Raw genomic sequence first — 20,102 nt, forward strand, 5'->3', positions numbered from 1 at the left:
GACATTATGCTCAGCACTGTAAAAATATAGCCAGAGAAGCTCAAAGATTGCAGATTTCCCTCCCTCCCAGCTTCTCCTCATGGAGAGAGGCCACAGGTTAAGTGCCATCATGATTCACAGACTAGTCTTACTGTGGTTGCCATGGTTTCACATCCATCCAGTTTCTCCCTGAATTCCAGGTCGGTTTGTCATCATCGACATTGAACCTTAATTGGAAACTTGGTGCCAGTTCTGTGTAGGCTTGCTATGTTTTGGCAGGTGTCTGGGGGGTGTTGCTGTGGGACTCTAAAAAAAAAAAAAACAGACTGGAATCCAGAGCCTTAGTGTAATAGAGAAAATATCGCAGAGAGGGCAGAAGGGACTGCAATTCTGACTCCCCATTCCTGAATGCTACAGAATGTCATTAGATACTTAAATGAAATCTAATGCAAACTTACATACATGCGTAGCAATGAAAACCTTCAAGAAGTCCTCTGAAGCCTGATCGTGTCATGGAAGTGGCCTGGCACTCTCTAAGATTATTCCACTAGAGCACAAGCTGTGGGGTGTGGGTGTGGGGTCCTAACATTCACTAAAGCTCTTAGTTTGCATAAGACCCTCTACCTGATGTTCTGTGGTACGCAATGAAAAATCAGAAATGATCCATGCCCTCAAAGAGCCTGCAGTCTACTATGATAAAAATCAGCATCTTTTTTTTTAACTTCTTCACTCCATCTGCCCCCTTCCTTGCCTGATCAAGGTAGCTAGTACCATAGTGAATAGAGTGTTGACCCTGGGGCCAAGAAAACCCAAGCTCAAATCCAGGATCAAATACCGTGTGGCTCTGAACAAATCAGTTCACCTCTGTTTGCCTCAGTTTCCTCAACTATAAAAGGGAGATAATAGCATCCACCTCCTGGGGTTATTATGAGGGTCAAAGAAGATTCTATTTGTAAAGCACTTAGTGTAGTACCTGGCATGGTAGGAGTTTAATAAATGCTTATCCTCTTCTGTCCTCTTCCCATCTTCCCTAGTGCCCAGGGTCTTCAAAAAAAACCACTGGATAGTCCATCAATCAGTGAATGAAAATGTATTAAGTGCTTACTACGTACAAAGCACCAAGTTGAATGATTATTGACTGACTGCCTGTAAGGCTATGGGAATTCACAAGTCAGCTGATTGAGAATGTCAGACTGGGGAAACTGAGAAAAGAATAAAGAGGAGGGAAGGAAGGGGAATAGTAAATATTTGAGGGAAATGGCAGCTGCAGAAAATATTTTGAAAGCATGCAATTATATAAATGAGAGGAAAAGCATTTGGAGATTAGAGGGACTAAAACATTGGTAGCCATTATGTGAAACAATGTTTGAATCAATATGGAAATGGTTGGATAGGCTCAATGGAAGAGGAGCAGGCCAGTGAATCTCTTGCAACCTGAGAGTGAATGGAAAAGTTAGTGAATGTGTCAGGAAGAGATCTGATAGAACAAAAGAGGGAATATGGTTATCTCTGGGTGTCCGGAGATGCATATTTACCTTTCAGGTTTCAAATGGTTTATTTTACTAAAATTGCTGTGAAATATCCTTTAGCATTTCCCCCCCTCCTCCCAATCATATGTTACATGTAACATTACTTGTACCAGTGAGTGTTTTCAACTGACTATGTCTTGTCTGAGAAAGCTCCCAAGTTAGAAAGTATGGAGAGAGTTGTGAGGGAAAACTCTCCCTTTACTCCAACATGTGCAGTGGATGTGTGCCTAAAAAGATATGATACCAATCAGGCTCCATCATAAAGAGGAGCAGATCTGAGAAAAAAACATGAAGGACAATGCAGTAACATCAAAGACTGAAGAGGAGCATTGGGATGTCAGGAAGCAACCATATTATTTAAAGTTTAAATGTACTTTATTAAGTTCTTGAAAAGTACAGCAAGAAAGAACTTTGGAGATTGTAAATCAAGATGCAACGTATTGAAGCACTTGAAGAAATAATCAGAGTATAGCCCACTTTCAACTTCTATAGAGCCTGTGTTGGGAAAGGGCACTGGTCTCCCCCCTCTTCTCCTCTCTCCTTCCCTCTTCTCCTCTCCCTCTCCCTCTCCCTCTCCTTCTGTGTCTCTATCTCTGTCTCTCTCTGTCTGTCTCTCTGTCTCTCTCCATATACAGTTATTTTCATGTTGTCTCCATTAGAATATAGCTGCTGTATTATGGCATCCTTTCTTTTTATCCCTAGTGCTTGGCAGTATCTGGTGCTGACTGAAGAACTGGCTATGGAGTCCAAAGACTAGGCCATGGATCCCCACTCTGCCACTTTTCTAACCTTCACTGCTCTCATTTCTTTGGACTCTAAGGCCACCAAGGTCCCTCCATCTATCTCAGGCATATTACCATCTAAAGTCCATGGGAATTCATAGATTTATGTTTTGAACTCCCTCCCAGCTCTGACTTTCTAACATCCTAGGGGCTAAGGTTCCCTACCAGCTGGAGAAGAGTCTGTGATGTGCCATGCGGTGATGCTACACAGAACTCAGTACATGGTGTAAAAATGAAGGATGGGGTCTGAGACCAGCTTTACTATCAGTTTCCTTACCCATTGCCAACCTCTACCTCTACCCTCCATTTTATAAGCAGCAGAAAGGCCCTGTACATAGCCACAGCAGAGGTTTAGTACATTCAAAATTCTGGAGATAGAAAATCTTGAATCCTGCATTTGGTTTCCTGCCAGCAGATGTCCTTCTCCATCAAACCAAAGGCAGAGGGCCCCAGTGTCTCAACCCTGCTCATGTTTTCAATTTTTCAAGCTGCAGCCCCTTCAGGCTCTCCCAGAGCTGGGGTAGCAGGGTGGAGTAGAGCTGGCTCTTTGCCAAAACAGCCGCCTGGGCTCTCTCTTTCCCCCCCCCACTTCCCATCCCCCCTTGCTCTTGCTCTCCTCTCTCCCCAGTGTGGGCAAGGGGCGGACGGAGTCCCTGAGCACATTTAATGGAGTCCACCTGACATCATAGGAGCTGGCTGGCTTCCATCCATTTGGGGAACATTGGCAGAGGCAGCTGAGGGAGGCGGGTGCAGCAGCAGTAGCAGCAGCAGCAGCAGACGACTGGAGGATTCTCTATGGGAATGAGTCTCCCTCCCCTGCCCCCCTTGCTAGAAATCTGTAGGGTTTTGCAAGGGTAACTTAAAAAAAAAAAGTGTGTGTGTGTGTGTGTGTGTGTGTGTGTGTGTGTGTGTGTGTGTGTGTGTGTGTGTGTTGGGTGGGGGAGGAATAAATCTAGAGTCTCTAAATAAAACATCCCTGTCCCCCATTTATCAGCCCTATGCCCAGGGTCCTGGGTGTTTAGAATGCTGTAGTACCTACAACCTTCCAAGGGAAAGGACAAGATGGCAGCTGGAGGCGTTTATCATTGGGCCTTCTTGGCTCCTACCTGGACAGTAGTGCCTGGTAGTATTCATGTGCTTTTCTTTCTTTTGGCCCGCTTTGTGTCATTACAAACTGTTTATGTGAAAAACGAACTGAATAGAGGAAAAGTCCTTCCACTTAGCAATAGACTTCTGAAGGGGTTAACTTTCTGCTTCTCTCTGAATGCTGCCAGGTGGACACTTCCTGATGAGTGAATCAAACTGGTTTATTAGGGTCTTTTCCCAGGAGGGGGAGGTATGTATTCCTAGCACAATGGGACCCTATTCATATCCACGAATTCCAACCATTGCTTACAGGTAACCTGGAGGACTTAGAACAGAACTGTACTTTGGATCCTGCCAAAATCCTTCATTTTTACAGAGGAGAGAGAAAAACAAACTCAGAGAGATGAAATGATGCTCGTTTGGGCTCATTTGGCATCTACTACCTTTTTATGCTGATCTAACCTTTGAGCAAAAAGCAGAGCACAGAAAACACTGCATTTTCAGGAAAATGTTTCAAACAGAGGGTACCAGGCAAGATATGAAAGAGGGTACCCATAAGATATGAAAACAGCAACTCATTAGTAGCTTACATGGATGTGATCAGGTACCGTTTACAATTTTGTATGCATCACATTTGAACTTTACAACCCTATGAGGTAGAAAGTATAAATATAGGATGGGAATAGCACCCAGCCCCCTTTCCTCTAAGACAGGATATTTTTTTTGTGCGTTATGAGTCCCTTTGTCAATCTGGCCCACTTATCAGAACAATAATTTTAAAAAATAAAATTGTTAGAATTATAAAGGAAATAAATTTTAATAGTTACAAAAATATTTTTTTAAAGTTCTCTCTGTGTCAACTTTATTCACAAACCTATACCCTTGTTGGTAGCTAGGGGTGGAGGGATGGGTCTTAGAAGAGGGCAGCTATTGCTAAAATTCATTCATTCAGGGTTTTGGGGGTAACCTTGCTGGAGATGGAATACATGTCTACTGTGGTACTCTGTAGCTTGGAGCCCTGATGAGTGTGCTTTTCATTGTATAAATCAGCCAAGATGAACTCCATTTGTTCTTAATAAGAAAATAATAACAAAAATTAACTTACATAGTGCTTTCTATGTGCCAGGCATTGTGCTATGTACTTCACAATTGTTAACACATTTGATCCTTGCAACAGCCTTGGGAGATAGGTGCTATTATCTCCCTTTTATTGTTGGGAAAAATGAAGCCAGCAGTGGTTATGACTTGCCCTATCACATAGAAACTATCTGAGGCCAGATTTGAATTCAAGTGTTACTGATTCCAGTGCTGGCACTCTAACCACTGAAGAAAGGGTAACAACATCAATAACGTTGAGAACACATTCTGGCCACTAACATACATAGAGACTACTGGGGAGAATCGGCAAGGATTTATCAAACGAAGTGGGGAGGCATATGTATAAGGAAAAAACATTATCCAAAGCAACCCATAACTCTAGACTAGAGGCCTTGATATGCTTTGTTTTCTTTGGGAACAATCTGCAGATCTAATTCAATGATGGGACATGATGCTTCTCTCCTAGCTGATTTACTCAGACCACTCCTCTTCTGGGATGCTAGGATAGGGTAAAGCTCTTTGAGCAAAAGCAGAAGTCCAAAGCTTGAGAGCTGCAGAACTTTTCCAGATCTGCTCCCTTGACTGGCCTCTGCAGGGTTTCTACTTCTCAGGTAGCAATTAGCAATACAGGGAAAGGCAAAGCCTTTCCTTCTCCACTCCATTCTTCCAAGTAGCACAAACAAAACTCTTCTTCCTCCATTCAACCCTTCCATGCATTGGTTTCCAATGTAAGCTCTAAGATTTCTCCTGAGATGGTCTATTTTCTGAGCTCAAATCCTCTGAGCTGTCTGCTTGTCAAGCAATTCTACTAGTAAGGTCTCTTTAGTAAGATGCTTCACTTCTATTTCATTGGTCTTAAACCAAAATCCACATTTCCACCATCTGTGACATGACTAATCAGTAAACATTTATCCCATAGAAACTAGAGTTCCAGGGACTAGGGATTTCTAGCTACTAACTTCAAAGTTATATGTGAACTAGATTTTCTTTCTTTTTCTTTTCTTTGTTTTTTGGAAACTAGATGTTGAAAAATGGAACACTTTGAGAAAGTTTCCTTTTTCCTCAGGCATTTTTCACCAGTGTTTCTATCACATTTGTCCTTATCCCTTCCTATTAGCACAAACAACTGTCCACATCTAAAAGAGATACACTCTTACCCAAGGATGAATGTATCACAGAGGCACAGAATTACAGAATCTAATATTTGCAAGATTGTCATTTGTAGTGCCAATGTGATATTCATAGCACCTAAGGTGTCCATGAATATCCCAGTACAATTCTGAATCCCCAAATACACTCTCCACATGGAAGGCAGAACCAAAACATTTATTTAGGCACCAAAAAGCCAAATCCCAACACCAGAAAACCAAATCCATCACAGCAACAAAGAAATCCATACACAATAACAACACAGGAGGTACTACCATCCCCAAACCTCTCCCTTTGCTGGGGCTTTTCCACACACTAACACTCACAATCCTAGCTGTCTGCTTGCTATTTCCTTTCCTCTCTCCATTCTAACTGCTCTCAAAGCTTCCTTCCAGCTCTGCTCCACTTTTCCTATTCCACCTGTTCAGCAAACTCCTCCTACCACTTGTTACTTAGGCTTCCATGTGATTTAAGCAGGTCACATGAGCCTATTAATGAATAGGAAAGATCTTCCATTTGCACTTGTATCTGGCTTAATCCTGTCTCTCACTGGGGTACTCAGGACAGGTACCCCAGGATCTAGGTACTTTATTGGTTCACTCATATCCACTCAAAATCATAGCTCATTGTTCCCTCCTGTGAATTTTATTTATTTTTTTAATTCAGAGAACACTATCAATTCAATGCAAAGGCATTTAATAAAATCACATAATGAGAATGCAACTGAACATGGTACATATGTGGAAGGGTAACACATGCCCCCAACATCTAAGGCCATTATGATCCTCTGAAGATGTCATAATATTGATCTCTCTAGGCTTGTTCTTTGGTATGACATCATGGAGGCTACTGGACATGTAGGCTCTACTAATCTTACTCTGCTTGTCTCAGATGGCCTGGTTATAGCTACTGGTTATTTTTTCCTGCTACTGATGTCATCTTTTCAGGACTAGTACCAGTTATCTTAGCTCCAGTAGACTAGGGTGAATAATAGCTCAAACATTTCCTTGATTTGGATGGATAGAGAATTGTTTAGTTACAGTCACCACACCGAGGTAACAAAAGTCAGGAAGAATGTTCCTATGAATATTTCTGTTTTCTATTCTAAGAATGTTTCAATGGTTTTTTTTTTCAACCTCTGTCTGGACTGAGATTTCAGGTCTCTGTTACAGATGCTTTTCAGATTACTTAGGAACCTCCCTGGTTTAGCATGCAAATAAATTTGAGCCAGAACAAAAGGTAAGCTAAGGTTGCAAAGGCATTATTTTCCACCTACCTAGTGGCTAATCCTGACCCTCCTCCCTTTTTAATGAATATTTGTCAGCAACAAGAAAACAAAAACAGTTCTTTGGTGCTGTTTGTTCTAGCAAAACAAAACAATGGCAGCAAAACTCCCTGTCCCACTATAAGCAACTTCTGAGGTAATCAAGTCAGAACCTGTACTTGACCAGCATTCCTCACTATGATTCTCTTTATAAAGTCTTAAAGATTTCCAGAGAGGCAGAAATTCCATACTCCTTCTCAAAGAGGCAGCCCATTCCATTTTTGGACAAATCCAATGATTGGGATGCTTGTTGTGTTTTTTTTTAATTTCCCTTCAGTTCAGTCAAGTCTGCCTCTGAAGTATCCAGTTTATTCTCTTGATGGCGCTGTTCTGAGGCGAAGGGAATTTTAAAAGAAAAACAACTTTTGATAAAGCATAGTACAATAATACAGATAATTTTAATATGCAGTATTATTTTCTTAGAGCATCAGAAAACTGCAACAAAAAGGGCAATGTGAGGTCAACAACATCAAACAAATCTTCTGTTGCTAGGCACCAGATATATGTGAAAATGACTTAAAAAAATAAAATTAAAAAAGTCCCTCCCTCAAGGAGCTTGCTTCCTACATGTAAACATAAGAGAACAGAGAATAATTTGGAGAGATCACCAACAACCAGGAAGTTAAAAAAAAGGCTTTTTGTAGAAGATAGACGTTAAGCTGAGCTCTTGTGGAAGCTAGAGATTCTAAATGTAGAGACAAGGAAAAAGTGTTAGGCAAAGGCATAGAGATGAGAGAGTGAATGTCCGAAATAACCAATAGGCTAACTGACTGGGATTTAAACCATGGAATGCGGAACTGTGTATCATAAAAAAGAGATAGCTTTCTAGCTGCTACTAGCTATAAATTTATTTCTGTTAAATGGTTTTAGAACAGTGCTAACGTTGACTAATTGATTGGTCTTATGCATGAGGCATGTGATTTTGCCTCAGTTTCTCTGTTCAATAGAAAACTCCTAGAAGACTTTCATTGCCCCTCATGTCTTCACTAAACCTTTACCACATGGTGAAGATGAATGAAAACTTCCTAGAGGGTTGGCCATTTGGTCTAATTCTTTAGGGATGAGTAGGAATTCAGCTGATGAAGAAGGGGAGCAAAAAACTTGCAGACCTAAAAAACAGTGTGAACATAAGCAGGAAGATAGGAGAATGAAATATTTGTCCATATGTTTGTAGAGGGAATGGGGCACAGAGTTTGATCTGACCATCAAGTGAGTATAAAAGATTAATATTAGATAAAGCAAGAAAAGTAGATTGTTTTCTAATTTTGAAGAGTTAGAACACCAGAGAAAGTTAAGTGATTTTCCCCAAGTCGTACAACTCAAAGGCAGCCTATGTAGAAATAATCTGAGTATATGTTTATCATCGTTATATTCTTGGGCATATTTGAAATTGTTACTTTGAATTACAGTACAAAAGGTTTCAGTTCGACACTAGGAAGAACTGTCTGACCCATATTTCCATTTTATAGGGAGGCAACTCAGTCTTGGAAAACTAAAATGACCTATTCAAAGTCACATAACCCATCAATGACAGAAAAGAGATTAGAATCCCCAGCCTTATTACTCCAGTGGTCCAGTTGTCTTTGATGAAGACAATCCTTCATTCACAAACTCTCATTTCAACTAAAGAAAATGGTGTCAATATCTAAAAGGAAACCATATTTTGTCTTAAATAGTCCATTCAGCCACGTCTTATATTTTTAGAGGGAGTGATGGTCTTATTTTCTAAACAGCAAAAAAGTAGCTTATAACTTGAGTGAAAGGAATATAGACTTTGTGCTAGTACAACCAAATAAACAAGAATATTTCACTAGCTATCTTTCTCCAAATAGGAAGAGAACTTTTAATGCATGGATCACTCAATATGCCAGAAACCTCATTCATCTTCATTCTGTGCTGTGTATCGAGTCAGAGCTACTCAATTATTAGTAATAAATACCATAAGTATTAAATATATAGCTGTGTAACCTGTTATATTTTTTACATAATAGAATTGTGGAAGGCATAAATGTTAATAAATAATAACATAATATTATTAGTGATCACTTATACTTGCAAAAGGATAAATTATGTAAGAGCTCCAAACTCTTGAATTTAATATTAAATTAGATGGGAAGCAGTACAGGAATATTTTATTCATAAGAAACTCTCAACATTTAGACTTCCAGTTAGAATATATAGTATATCTTCCTCTTGCTTCATAGTAAAAGGAGTTGGAAGTTCAAGGTCATTCACAGATATTTTTTGAGGATACCACAGCGATATAGTAGGAAGAACAACTCATTTTGGAGTACAAAAACCCAGGCTGGAGATCTAGCTTTGATAGTCACTAGTTGTGGAACACAGCCAGTTTGATGAAGGACCTTGAGTCTGTAACAGATCTACTAAAAGAGTTAGAGATGATTAGCCTGGAGAAGAAAAGAAAAGGGTGGCCTTGATAACTAGCTTGAATTATTTGGAGGATCACATGGAAGAAGGATTAGACTTGATCTGCTTGACCTTGGGGGCACAGCTAGGAGGAATTGATGGAAATTTAAAAGGCACATTGATTTCAAGTTCAGGAAAAGCAAACCAAATAAACAAACAAAACCAAAATACAAGCAAAACTTCCTAACAATTAGAACAGAACACAAGTAAGATGAGCTGTCTTCAAAGGAGCTCTTCCAGTGAATGCAAGATGCCAACTTTCCAGGTTTTTGGAGAGGGTTTCATTTTGGAATATGGTGGGCATAGATGGCAGCTGAGATAGATGGCTTCCAACCCTAAAATTCTGTACTTCCGTGTGTTCTTTGAGTTTTACTTTGTTTATCTGTAAAACTGAAGTAATGATAACCTGTTCTACCTAACGCATGGGTTGTTGTGAGAATCAAATAAGGTCCACTATACAAAAATCTTTGTATCAAAGTGAATTATTAGCATGAAATACAGACATACAAGCCTAGTTATGGTCCTCAGATGCCTGCTTAGAATACTATGACTGTGTTCAGGGCTCCAAAAAAGTTATTCAAGTTATTCATAGATTAGATAACGTGTGTCAATAAATTTCTAGGTGATAATACTTTTGAACCTCAAGGATATGCCAGATAGCATCTTGCAGGATAAAGTTTTGGATCAAGAAGAGCTCTCAGTGTCTTCAGTGGGGAACATTCTGATAATTCATAATTTTCAGGGGGTTATCAGTTCTAACAGTTTCAACCCTCCCTGTTCTATTTTCCCTCAAAGTGTTTACACTTTTAGTGAATGCAGTGCTATATCTCGTGCCACAATAACTGGATTCAAATCCTGACTCTAATAGTTAATATTTATGGGGCTTTGGGAAATTTTCTTTTATTTTATGAACCTCAATTTACTTATTTGCAAAATAAGGTGTTTGAACTAACTGATCACTTGCTTTCTTCGGTTTTCCGTGGGATCACCATTCTGTCAAAGTGAAGGGAAAAAAGTCGCTTCCCCTCCCTGGGGCATAGTCTCTTTGTCTATAAACTTAGGATTTGGAATATATTATTGCAAAGGTCTCATATCAGTTAATGATTTTATGATTCTGTACAATTTTCTGACTTAGTTAATGATCTTACATTCTTTGACTTTTGCCTCAGTGATCCTATGCTTCTCTTCATCCCCTGGGATTTCTGAGGCTCTGAATCAGTCTCCCAAAATTAACAAAAATCCTAGAGGAACACACACACACACACATATATGTGTATACACACATATGTGTATATATTTATATGTATACATACACATGCATGCCTACATATGCACACATACATATACATATATACACAACTGTGTGCATATCTATATGTTTCCTAGAGGAACACATATATGTATACACACACTATATACGTCTATAGTATATAGTATGTATATATGTGCACACACATGTGTATATAAAGCCATTTTCAAAAGGTAAGTAGTCAAAAGATTTGAACAAATAGTTTATGAAGGAATAATTGCAAACTAACATCCACATGAAAGAATACTACAAATGGCTAATAATGAGAGGAATACAAATCAGAACAACTTTGAGTTTTCACTTCTGCAAATTGTCAAAGATGATAAAGGATGGGAAGGGTCAATGTTGGAGGAATTTGTTAGTTCTATCACTGATGGAACAATGAATCAGTACAAGCATTTTGGAAAACAATTTAGCATGATGTAAATAAAGTAATTTCATCCAGAGATTCCCTTACTAGGTTTATAGCCCAAGGAAGTGATTGATAAGAAGGAAGTCCCACATACATCAAAATATTTATAGCTGCAAAGAATTAGAAACAAAGTAAGTACCACATTGACTGGTGATTGGTCAAACAAAGCCGGGTACGTGAATGTAATGAAATATTACTGTGCTGTAAGAAATGATGACTATAGAGAAGCATGAAAAGATTACATGAACTGGGGCAAAATGTAGGAGGCAGAGACAAGAAAACACTATAGTCAGTGACCATAACTATGTAAACTGAAACAACTACATATAAAAAAAATCAAAGGTGATGGCTGCAAAACTAAAAAACAAACATGGCTTGAAAGAATAGAGAAGACATCCTCACTGTACCCCTGTGCAGAGGGGGGATATTCGCCAGTTTCATGCATTAGACTTTTTCTGTGTATTGATTAGTTATACCAACCTTTCTCTCTTTATTTTGTTTTCAAAATATTTTTTTCCATAGAATGACTCAGAGTGAGGGGGAGTAAGAAAGATACAGGGGAAGTTAAGATGATGTAAAAATACACAAATAGATATGTGTATGTTTTTCTTATGTAAAGTAAACCATTTTGAATTCTCAAGTTTAAAAATTAGCGTTGGATTCAGGCTCTGGGGCTTATTTCCCGTGTTAAAATGTAAGTTTCTTAAGAACAAGGAATGTTTCATCTTGGGACCTGTCAAAGTGCCTGGCCTGCCATAGGTGCTTAACAAATGTTTTTAATTGATCAGCTTTGGAGCTGTCTTCTAATCTCCCTGGGTTTCCTCATCTGTAAAATGAGGAGATTGCACAAGATGATCTCTGAGGTTCCTTGAAGCTCTTAAACTATAATCTATGATCTTCTGATTATTCTACCGTCAAATTTCTAAAGAATCTTCCTTTTTTTCTCCCAGTTTAAGTTGATTCTGTTAATTCATTATATACACACATATATACTTATACATTTATTATTCAGTCGTGTCAGTTGTGTTATAGAGCTAGTAAATATCTGAGGCCAAATTTGAACTCAGGTCTTTCTAACTCCAGGCTTGGTTTGGTGCTCTATCCACTGCTCCTAGCTGCCATACACAGACACACATATATGTATGTGTGTGTATATGTATATATATGCATACATTTATCTTCTCTCTCTCCTCTCTCTGTATACATATGTATGTATGTGTATATGTATATACACACATGCATGTCTATAAGTATGTATGTATATGTATATGTGTATATACATATATATATATATATGTGTGTGTGTGTGTGTGTGTGTATAATTGAAATTACACTTCAATTTTCCCAGTCTCTCCACAAGTCTCATGGAACTGGACTCAATATTCTTACTAAGAAGGCAAATTACTTTTGTCCTTCAGGTGCTAGTGTCTTCCCTACCAGAAATTTATCATGTTTTATTTTATTTATGTGTCACCCTAATAGAATGCAAAATTCTTGGAGACTGGGGCATTTCATTTTTTGTCTTTGTATATCGCTAATGAGTAGTAGAGGATCTGGCACATAGGAGATGATTAAAAAGACTTTATTGACTGATGGATTGAGATACCTGTGATTAAGTGGGTATTGAATTATTTTGCCACCTTGTGGTGAGTGAGAGAAATGAGTTTATCCAGGGTTCTAAGGCTTATAGAGTATAGTTTGAATTGACCAGACAACATAAGAATCTATTGAATCTAGACCCTTTAGAGGATGCTTAAATCCAAACTTAGACATGTGTGCTTACATGCACACACACACATTCATATATTGTGAATCATCAGTTAGAACTCAGGTGACATGACAATGAGGAAAGAATACTGGATTTGGGGTCAAAGAAGCTAGATCAACCACTAACTGTTGTCTTGGGCTAAAGTTGTAACTAGGTTAGCAATAAGGGCTTTTTTCCAGAGCACAGGAATTGATAGGTGACTGATAGCATTTGTAGCTCTTTATTCCTACCACTATAGAAACATGTAAGATTAGCAAGAACCATTAGTCATATGGGAATTTGACTCCCCCTATCTTCCACCTGTGGGGCAGTTAGATATCACAGTAGATAGAGTACTGAGTCTGGTGAGTTCAAATCAAGCCTCAGACACTTACTAGTTATGTAACCCTGGGCAGATCACTTAACCCCGTTTGCCTCAATTTCTTCATCTGTAAAATGAGCTGGAGAAGGAAATGGCAACTGCTCCATTATCTTTGCCAAGAAAATCCCCTGGACTTTTGTCCACATAGAGTCAGAAAGGACTGAACAATAACATTCTTCCAAAAACCAATTCCACTCTGGATATTTTTTTCCCTTGGCCACTCCCTAGACCATAGTTACCTCCTTTCTCTTTCTGGGTAATGGTATGAGCAGCACAGCCTTAAGATGTCCCTCTGAAATTTCTGCTATTTTCAACCTCATCTGAACTGAAGATGTATTTTAGGATACTTGCTCTCATTTCAAAAATCACAAACTATAGTTATATTTCAGATATGTCCCTTCCCCTTTGGGTCTGTAGTTTCTTTTATCCATAAAATGAGAGGATTTTACTAGCTGACTAATCCTAAAATCTGTTCCTATTCTAAATCCTATGATATTAGGCTTGGTTGCAGGAATATAAAGCAAGACCCTTCCTGCTGGATGTCAGAATAATATCTTCACCCTTTTCAATTCTTGCCTTTTCTCCAGAAAAAAAAAAATAATAGAACTTGGTCAAACCTAATTGTGATTTTCAGCCCTTTCACTTTCTAAAGTTTGGTGTCTGAATTAATCATTTAATTATTTTTTCTCTTTTCACTTTAGATTGTATAGTTCTGTGGAATTATCTATCTCTTGCTTTTTGCCCAGTCCAATTTTTCTTTTTCTTTCTCCCTGCATCCCCCCCTGTTTTTGTAATGTGTCACAGCATACTTAGGCTCATCATAGGACTCAGTTAATGAACCAGAGTCTGACTCTGTTTAGAGAATAACCCTTCAGTTTTCTTCTGTTGCATCTATTGCCCCTTCTGTCCTGAAATTCCAAAGAGAATCCTACACAAAGGACAATTTTGATCAGATAGGTGTTCCAGAGCATCAGGGAGGTTTCTTAATTAGCGGGAACTCAAACAATGAAGCTCAGACAAAGGTGGCTCACCCTAAGGTTAACCCCCATTAATGGCCATCCTTTACTAAGTGCAGGCAGCCCACTTCAGAAGCCTTTCTCACAACCAAATTCACACACTCATTAGCGGTAGCATTGAGTTTTATCTATCTACTAAACCCTGAAAGAAGAAAAAAAAATGGGGTTATCTATCTACTAAATCCTGAAAGAAGAAAAAAAAATGGGGTATATAATGGAGGATTCATCTCAGTCCTGGCTGAAGTCCTCAGTGAAATATCATAGTCCAGGTTTTGTTAATATAGATGATGAGGAGGAATTTTTATTTTTATTTTTCAAATAAATGGCATCAAGAGAATGTATGGTAGGAAAAAAAACCGGTTATATATTGATAAACTCCAATATCATTTTTCAAGGAGCCAGAAGTTTAGAAAAGGAAGAGATTCTAAATGTCTCAGAGAAATTGAAGGTATTTGGGACATGGTTTGTCCAAGGTCAAGAAGAGAGTTAGTGGTAGAACCAGGATTAGGCTCAAAGTCTACTCACTCCCACACAGTTCAATTTTCTATGATATCATATTGCATACATGCCTACTGTGAAAGACAGTATGACAGAGTGACTAAGGGATGACCTCAGGCTTCATGATCTGCCTGACAGGCACTGGTCACATCCGTTAAACCCTCAGTTCTCCGTGCATCTCTCTAGTTGTGAAATTGATTCGGTCCATGGAGTTTCCTTACCTAGGAGATTCTTTATAGTGATGAAATCACTAGTCAAGTCTCTATCCTACGCTACCTCCAAGAAAAATGAAGTAAATTATTACTACTGTGTTATGATGCTTAATGACAGGAGGAAAAGGAATGATCAATGCCCACACAGAAGAAATTAATCCATCCATCCAAAAAGAAAAACTAAATGAAACCAATGAAGAATGATTAAATGAGTTGATATAGGTGAATTTTATAGAATAAACACAGGGCAGCTAGGTGGTGTGGTGGATAGAGCACCAGTGCAGGAGTCAGTAGGACCTGAGTTCAAATCTCACCTCAGACACTTGCCACTCACTAGCTGTGTGATCTTGGGCAAGTCACTTAACCCCAGTTGCTCTCCAGTCATCCTGATGAACATCTGGTCACTGGATTCAGATAGCTCTGGAGGAGAAGTGAGGCTGGTGACCTGCACAGCCCTCCCTCACTCAAAACAAAGTCAAGTGCAAGTCATGTCATTACTTCTCTGATGGCATGGTCTTCTTACGGCAATGAAGGACAAACACACATATAAGGAAAACAGTAAATGTGAAAATCCAGAAAAACATGAAAATATTTATATAAATTGATACAATGTGAGGTCAACAGAATCAGTAAATACACACACACACACACACACACACACACACACACACACACACACACATGATTACCACAATATAAATGCAAAGAATGAAAAACTTGAAAAAAAATATATATATAGTGTGAGTATAACTAAGCTTGACCACAAAGAAGAAAATTTAAAAATGTATTTCCTTCTCTACTTTGCAAAGGTGGGAGATTATGGTTGTGGGATATTACATATACTGTCAGACTCAGTTGTTTTACTTTGTTTTGCTTCTATCCTATTTTTTATTCTGTTATAAAGACTAGGTCTCTGGATGGTGGGAGGAGAAGGTAAATGTTTGGAAAGAAAGGCAATGTAAGAGGAAAATGTATCAATAAAGCATTTTAATGGGATGAAGAAAGAACAACTCATAGACCTAGAAATAAAAGGGTCCTTGGAGGACATCAGTCCAACTTTCTAATTTTATAGATAAGGGAACTAAAGCTCTAGGAAACTAAATGAGTTGCCCAAGATCACATAGACATTAAAGATCAGAGGAGAGATTTTAACCAGGTCCTCTGACTCTGGAGTCAATGTTTTTTGTTTGTTTATCTGTTTTTGTTTTTTTCCTATTGAACTGCAAGAAAGTACATGCTTGGAGAGTATTTAGAAAATTTTGATGAACAAACAAGGAATTGAAAGACTTGCTTAAAGGAGAGCCCAAAAGAAAGCTGGGACTAAATTTAGGAGAACTGGGTTTTAATCCCACTATAGCATTTATTGCACATAGTAATAACTCCCATTTATAAAGCTCTTTAAGTTTAGAAAAGGGCTCATGTAACTTACATATCACATTTGGTCTAATTATGTCACTACCAGATAAGTCACTTAACCTACCAGAAGATCCTAAATTTCCTTTGGAACCAGGAGGGGAAGATCCAGTGGAATGAATGTAGTATGGTAGCTGGCTTCAAGTATTTGAATGGTTACCATTTGAAAGATGAATAAAAATTGCCCTGTTTGACCCCAAAGGATAAAACTGGGAGTAATAAATGAATGTACAGTACCTGGCACATGGTAGACCTAAATAAATGCTTGTTAGATTGAATTAAGGTTTCAGAGAGTTAAATTTGGCTTGGCTTGTTCATTCTAACAATTACTGCTATCCAAATATGGTATGGGTTGCCTTGAAAGTTGAAAATACAAACGGAGAAATAAAGACAGAGTTTTTAACTGTTTGACCATAAGCAATACATACATCACAAAAGACAGATCCAACTGTCTGACCATTACATACATACATAGTTACCAAAGAGTAAGCTGGGGGCTTCTTAATGGCTCCCCAGAGTCTCACCTGGCACAGAAATCTTCTTCCAATCCCCCAAAGCAAAACTTCACCTCAGAGTATATATACACTTTTCAGAGTTGGTATGACCTAGTACCTCATTACAAATAAACAAAATGTGTGTGTCTTCTCATAAAACAAGCCTCCCCTCATCAAGTTCCCCTTAATGGGTTCCAGGTGAGGCCTATTAATGGGCAGGGAACATCTTTAACTCTAATTAACATTACATCATAGCATATGATCCTTTCAATATATATATATAAGTTTTTGCATCAGTGTTTATTGGAAAATTGATCTATAGTTTTCTTTTTCTTTCTTAACTCTTCCTGGTTTATATATCAGTATCATGCTTGTGTCACAAAAGGAATTTGGTAAGACTCCTTGACCTATTTTTTTCAAATAATTTATATAGTATTAGATTAATTATTCTTTCTTTAAATGTTTGATAGAATTTGCTTGTGAATACTTCTGGCCCTGGGGACTTTTTTCTTAGGTACATGGTCAATGACTTATTCAATTTCTTTTTCTAATATAGAGTTATCAATTTTGGTTTTTAAGGTGATATTTACTTCAGGTTTTTTTTTGTGTGTTTCTCTTTTACCAAGTTGTTACCTTTTAATATTTTTCTTTCTTTGCTTTCATTTGTTTATTCTTTCTCTATCACTTTTATTTAAGTTTTAAAATCACTTTTAGCTCTTCTAGGAATTCTTATTGGGCTTGTGTCCAATTCACATTTTTTGTTTGAGGGTTTGCTTGTTTCTGTTTTGACTTCATTATCTTCTTTTGAGTCTGTGTCTTGATCTTCCCTATCACCACAGTAGTATTTTATATTCAGGTTCTTTTGTTACTGTTGTTTGCTCATTTTCTATTCTGTTTATTGCTTTGGAACTTTATGCAAACATTGGCGCCTGTTTTCAGTGTAGGGTGGAAAGGCCAAAGTTTTAAACTTCAAACTTTTTCATAGTCCTGGTTTTAGAATTAGTTCTGGGGATTTTGAAATTGTCAATACTTCCAGGATCGTACAATCTGGAAAGAGATGTTTCCACTACTCTCCTGATCTGTACTCTGGTTCTCATCCAGGAAGGGACCCTGATCCCTTGGGACTACCATGATACTGCTCCTTAGGGTCTTTGAACTCTTGGGACCAAAAATATGATACTGACTCTCAGGGCTCCCACTGTCTCTTTCTAAAAAATTTTATATACATACACACACACACACAGATTTGTGTATATTCATATATGTATATATATACATACACACAGAGATTTGTGTGTATGTATGTGTATATGTATATATAGATATAGATATATTTATAATTTATTTATTTTCAGTTTTCAACATTCACTTCAACAAGATTTTGAATTCCAAATTTTCTCCCCATCTCTTCCCTCCCTCCATGCCAGGACAGCATGCACCCAACCATCCCTTTCCCCAATATGTCCTCCCTTCTATCATTCTTCCTTCTCCCATCACCCACCCTCTTTTTTCCTGTAGGGCAAGATAGATTCCTATACACCATTGCCTATAAAACTTATTTCCCAGTTGCATGTAAAAACAACTAACATTCATTTTTAAAGCTTTGAGTTTCACATTCTCTCCCTTCCTCCCTCCACACCCACCCTCATTGATAAAGCAAGCAATTTGATATAGGTCATACATGTGTAGGCTTACAAAACACTTCCATAATAGTTATGTTACCAAAGACTAACCACATGTCCCTCTATCCTGTCCTGCCCTCCCATTTATTCTATTTTCTCCCTTGACCAATCCCCCCACAATAGTGTTTACCTCTGATTACCCCTTCCCCCACTTTTCTTTTCCCTTCTATTATCCTTCCTCTCCTATCCCCTTCCCCCTTGCCTTCCTGCAAGGTAAGATAGATTTCCATATGCAACTGAGTGTTTCTTAGTCCCTCCTTAAGCCAAATCTGATGAGAGTAAGGCTCACTTATTCCCTCTCACCTCCTCTTTCTTCTCCTCCATTGTAAAAGCTCTTTCTTGCCTTTTTTATGTGAGATGATTTACTGCATTCTACCTCTCCCTTTCTCTTTCTCCCTATATATTCTTTTTAACACTTAATTTTATTTTTAGGTACCCTTTCTTCATATTCAACTCACCCTGTGCCCTCTGTCTGTCTGTCTGTCTATCTATCTATCTATCTATCTATCTATCTGCTATCTATCTATCTCTCTGTATGTATGCATATGTATGTTCATATGTGTATGAATGCATGTGTATGTATATATGTATATGTGTGTATATATACATATATACATATATATATGTATATATATATACACACATAAATATACATATATATATATATACATATATATTCATATTCCCTGTAACTACCCTAATACTGAGAAAGGTCTCATGAGTTACAAATATCATCTTTCCATGTAGGAATGTCAACAGTTCAACTTTAATGAGACCCTTAAGACTTCTCCTTCCTGTTTATCTTTTCATGTTTCCCAAAATTCTTGTATTCAAAAGTCACATTTTCTACTCAGCTCTGGTCTTTTCAACAAGAATCCTTGGAAGTCCTCTATTTCATTGAAATTCTGTTTTACCTGAAGTATTATACTCAGTTTTGCTGAGTAGGTGATTTCTGGTTTTAATCCTAGGTAATTTGACTTCTGGAATATCATATTCCAAGCCCTCTGATCCCTTAGTGTGGAAGATGATGAATCCTGAGTTATCCTGATTGTATTTCCACACACTTGAATTTCTGGTTGCTTGTCATATTTTCTCCTTGACCTGGGGCCTCTGGAATTTGGCTACAATATTCCTAGAAGTTTTCCTTTGGGGATCTCTTTCAGGATGTGATTGGTGGATTCTTTCCATTTCTATTTTACACTTTGGTTCTAGAATATCAGGGCAGTTTTCCTTGATAATTTCTTGAAAGATGATGTCTAGGCTCTTTTTTTGATCCTGGTTTTCAGGTAGACCAATTGTTTTTAAATTATTTCTCCTGGGTTTCTTTTCCAGGTCAGTGGTTTTTCCAATTTCACATTATCTTCTATTTTTTTCATTCTTTGGGTTTTGTTTTATAATTTCTTGATTTCTCATAAAGTCTTTAGCTTCCATTTGCGCCATTCTAATTTTTAAGGAATTATTTTCCACAGTGAGCTTTTGAACCTCCTCTTCCATCTGGCTAATTCTACTTTTTAAGGCATTCTTCTCCTCATTGACTTTTTGGACCTCTTTTGCCATTTGGAT

General features: G+C 38.0%; 2 long non-coding RNA genes across 3 annotated transcripts in view; one reads left to right on the forward strand and one right to left on the reverse strand.

Annotated features, from left to right (window-relative positions):
• Positions 1-20,102, reverse strand: part of LOC140520390 (uncharacterized) — a 179,508-nt gene that overhangs the window by 124,152 nt on the left and 35,254 nt on the right. The window lies entirely within an intron of this gene.
• LOC140520389 (uncharacterized) overlaps positions 1-20,102 on the forward strand; it is an 83,086-nt gene that overhangs the window by 51,325 nt on the left and 11,659 nt on the right. Inside the window, exon 3 of one of the 2 annotated variants that reach the window (XR_011972487.1) lies at positions 2,211-3,017. The exons of the other annotated variant lie outside the window; for it this stretch is intronic. This is a non-coding gene — a long non-coding RNA (uncharacterized lncRNA). Of the gene's footprint in view, positions 1-2,210; positions 3,018-20,102 lie in introns of those variants that run through there. 2 annotated transcript variants of the gene reach the window in all.

Source organism: Notamacropus eugenii, chromosome 1 (genome assembly GCF_028372415.1).
Source record: "Notamacropus eugenii isolate mMacEug1 chromosome 1, mMacEug1.pri_v2, whole genome shotgun sequence".
In the NCBI taxonomy this organism is placed as follows: Eukaryota; Metazoa; Chordata; class Mammalia; order Diprotodontia; family Macropodidae; genus Notamacropus; species Notamacropus eugenii.